We start from the raw sequence: 4,580 nt of genomic DNA, 5'->3' as shown, positions 1-4,580 counted from the left end.
TTTCTGGAAAGAAAAAGTTGCTTCTGGTTTATTCTTGGCGAAGAAGACGATTCCACGAGCTTCTTCTACCATGTTCTCGACCCATTTGGACTCTTCAATTGGGGTTCAGTCATACCATTTTCTTGGGCCTTTCAATTGGGCTTTCTTTCATCCAAATTAAATAAAAGAAATATTTTTATATAAAAAAAAAATCCTCTTTTTGGTCATATATATCATAAATATTTTTACATGTAATTTTTACAAAAGGAGGGTTTTAGTGTTAATTTGGAGAGAAAATGCATTTATTACGATTTTCTTTCCATTTTTAATTAGAGAAAGAAAATGAAATTTAATATCTTTTTATTTTCCATTTTATTTTTCATGTTGATTTTTATATTATAGGATATATTTCATTGTTTGTTTTGCGTATTATATGATATATCGCTGGTATATGCAATATATTTTATTATTTATTTGGAAATGTTCTAACAAATATATGAAATATATTGGTAAATATATTTGATATGTACTCAAATACAATTGGTATCACGACAACTTATTGGTTTTTCTAGCAGATTCATGGTTATTTTTAAATATACCTTAAAACATGGTATTAGATGCTTAGAAATATTCTAATCAATATATGAAATATAAATGTACTCAAATAGATGATTGTACCATTCAAAAGTTTCGATATAATTGTATCAAATATGATAGTACAATATAAATCATAATATACATCATAAATTTTATTTACACAGTATATATGATATGAAAACCCTAGATTTCGAAAATTAAGAACCCTAGATGTTGAACCCCTAATATCAAATTCTAAAACCCCCAATCAATTTACAACAATTTTAAAGTGAAGGATTAGATTTAAATTATCTTTTGATCGAAGACCAAGATATAAGGAGAACTAGTTTTTTATTCCAAGTTCAAACCTTCCAAAGTAATAAATTTATACATTTCTAACATTACTAGTTTGGAGGGTAAAATTAAAATTATATTTTAGTTTTTAAAAATATTTATGAAAATGTGGTACTTTTATAAGAATATTTAGAAATATATCATAGTTTTCTAATAATTATATTCTCTCTTTTCTCTCCTAATTTCCAATAATCTCCATTTATGACTCACATTCTCTCTTTCTTCTTTTACTTTCTCTTATAAGACGTAATCCTAAAGGGGTGAATAGAGTTTAATCAAACTAATTAAAACTTTTTACTAATGTGAGTTCAATTAAACAAATTAACAAACTTTTTGCTAACAAGTAATTTAAACAATAAATTTATATAAATAATCACTTTGAATTAAATAAGAAATTAAGCATCACACTTTAAAGCACAATTTTTAAATGATTCGTCAATGATATATAAATTTAAGAATAAATATATATGAGCAATTAAATTTAAGAACAAAAATTACAAATAATTTAAAGCAACAAAATTTAAGAACAAATTAATTGCAAAATTAAATAGTTGAGGTATAGAGAAATTGACATCACGAGAATTTTATAGTGGTTCGCACAAAACCCGTTACATCTCACTTCCAACTCCTTCTAGGTTTGTCACTCCAAATTTGACTTTTCAGACTATAAAGTCCAACGCTACAACGTTCTTTCTTTTCGGGGCCGCCAAGAATAACTTCCGATCGTTCTCACACGTATAGACGACTCTTTTTTCAATCAAAACGCAACCCTTACAATAGTTTGAAAAAAAAATATACAACTCAACCAAACTTTTTAAAGGAGTAGATTATAAATTTGAGCTACAATAAATCTCTCAAGTAATAAAATGAAAAGGAAAAAAAAAAAATGAGAGGTTTGAGAGAATAACACGGAAGCTTAATAAATTAGCATAATGTAAAAAGATGTGTAAATTAATTCGGAGAAAATGAAGTGATTTAGAAAGAGAAGAAAGATGGTGAAAACTAAAATCAATTTGACCATTGGATCTAGGAAAAAAAAAATTTAAAGGTTGAGATTAAAAGGAAAAATAAAATAAATATAAATATATTTAAAACACTTCCAACTGTAACATGCAAAAACTTTATTTTTTAATTTTTTAATCAAATGACTCGATGTCATATATGTATATATAAATATTTTCCTTTTAAAATTCCATTTTCATTTTAAATTCTTTTGGTTTTTAATTTAAATAAAATCAAGCAAAAAGTCAAAATTCATTTTCTTTTTGAATCCAACTAAAGCACACCAAGTGTCCACTTCTTCAATTCATCCTCATTATCACCTCTAATTAAGTCCAATTTGATTAATTGGCCGCCATAATCATTGACACAAATATTTTTCGTTAAGCTTATTTCAGATTTATCTTGTTTGAGCATATAGAGATTCAAATTCTTGGATCCATAAATTTTCGAAACCTTACATAATGGACTCATCCAAAATACTAAAATGTTTAGTAAATAAAATCAAGTTTGTTTATCATCAAAATCATAATTAATTAATTTTAAGATTAAAGACCAAAAAACCAACAATGCTCCCTTTTTGTATAAGAGGTGTTTATATGAAAATATGTACTTGAATAACAATCAACACGCATATATAATTTCAAAGTTACTTAAATACAAATGATATATTTCAATAAACAAGTTTTCATTTTTTCATTACCTCTCCCTCTTTTGAAATTGATAATAATAATAATAATAATAAAAAAAGAAAACAATAAAAGATTTTGAACATAATATTTTGCATATTTCTTCTCCTATTCAATATTCTTCTAACATAAGCAATGACATGTAAATTCAAGAGCATTACAAATAATCAATTCAAGTTTAGGATAATTCACTACAAGAAAATTGATCATTTTCGAAAGTCACAACCTTTGAAAAAAATATTTCGAAAAAATTATATTCAAAATCAAATAATTTATTATTTTTCAAAGTTATTAACCTTCGAAAATTATTTTTTCAAAAGTCAAATACTTCGAAAATTATCAATTATTTATCGACAATTATTTATTTTCAAGTAGTCTTTCGAAAATGTTTCATATATTTGAAGGCTTATTAATACTATTTTCAAAGTTTTAAAGCCTTAAAAAATACTTATTTATCAACAATCGTAAACTTCGAAAATCTCTCCGTAAAATATTTTAGAACTTTTCAATTATTATTGACAAATCTCAAGAAGGTTCTTTTTACTAATTCACCTTCCTGTAATACCCTAAATTACAAGTCAAGGGAATGGAATGGAAATAGAAAGAATAGGAAACTATATAGATGAAAGAAACTCTTAGATTTGTCATAAAAGTGCACAAAAAGATTTTCTAAATTATGGAAACATCCAACTATTGCATTCAATCAACTAGAAACAAATTGTTTACATATATCTACCATCATTGTTAGAAATCTATCCTCACAACGAATTTCTAATTTGATAATTGATGCTTGAGTACTTGCATCTCAATTTTTCTTGTCATATTCTTGAAGACGTTCAGACTCAATACAAATCTGCTTCAACATCATCTCTACATGGACACAATTTTTAAGTATTGCATTATTTCATTCTCTTGCATGGACGAATAATTGACAGGGGTTGCATGCATTAATGCAAAATTTAAAATTGGTAGGGACAAGATCCTCAAACTATCTCCATAGTGGTATGATATTGTCCACTTTGGGCATAAACCCTTATGGCTTGTTTTTTTTGTTTCACCCAAAAGGCCTCATACCAATGGAGATAATCATGCTCACTTATATACCTATGATCCTCCTCTTATCAACTAATTGTGGACTTTAGTCGCATTCCCAACAAAAATCTTCGACTCTACTTCAATATTCTTGCAATACCGAATTTCTAATTTGCATCCAACTTCTATCCATGTGATATAATGTGCTCACAATAAGAATGTGAAACCTCCTTTGTAAAAAGCAAGAGACTGCTAACAATGAGTGATATATTTTATACATCAATGAGTCAAATAAAAGTTGCAGTCTCTATATGTCTATAGTTCAAAAGATAAAACTATAGTCTCTATTAGACATCTACTAAATGTAACCAAACCTTGTAGGTCATGGTGATGAGCCATCAGTTCAATAAGGAAATGAGTATTAAAATTATGATGATAATATGCGGCTAAGATCAAGTTCTTAATATATTGACATAGGTGAGAGAGATTTAATTTGTTTGGAGTTTGAAAAAAAAAAAAAAAACAATAGCTAGGCATAACCTGCTTCCAACAAAAATGTATCTGAAATACCATCAACCATTGTACTTAATCTGTAAATGAAACCAAATTATTACTTTAAGCTAGTTTATTCATCAATGAGTACGAAAATTTTGTAAGAATAACTATTATCAAGATGTCAACATCAAAAAGAAAATTGAAAGATGTAGCAATTAATAACTCAACAACTCAAAAAATAAAAGGGAAAGAATGAGTACTTGGATATCCCTTCCTCAATCAATAAAATCACTGACAACAAAAGCCCTATTCTCGTTGACTAATCAATCATGTGGCACAATACAAGGGGAAAAGTTGCATCAAATTGGAGAGGTGAAATGCCCTTTTCCAGTTGCAATAATAAGTTTGTTCTCAAAATTGAGGTAAAAGAAATAAGTTAAATACCAAAGTTAACAA

Source organism: Benincasa hispida, chromosome 7 (assembly GCF_009727055.1).
Source record: "Benincasa hispida cultivar B227 chromosome 7, ASM972705v1, whole genome shotgun sequence".
In the NCBI taxonomy this organism is placed as follows: domain Eukaryota; kingdom Viridiplantae; phylum Streptophyta; class Magnoliopsida; order Cucurbitales; family Cucurbitaceae; genus Benincasa; species Benincasa hispida.
This window is presented reverse-complemented; position numbering follows the sequence as displayed.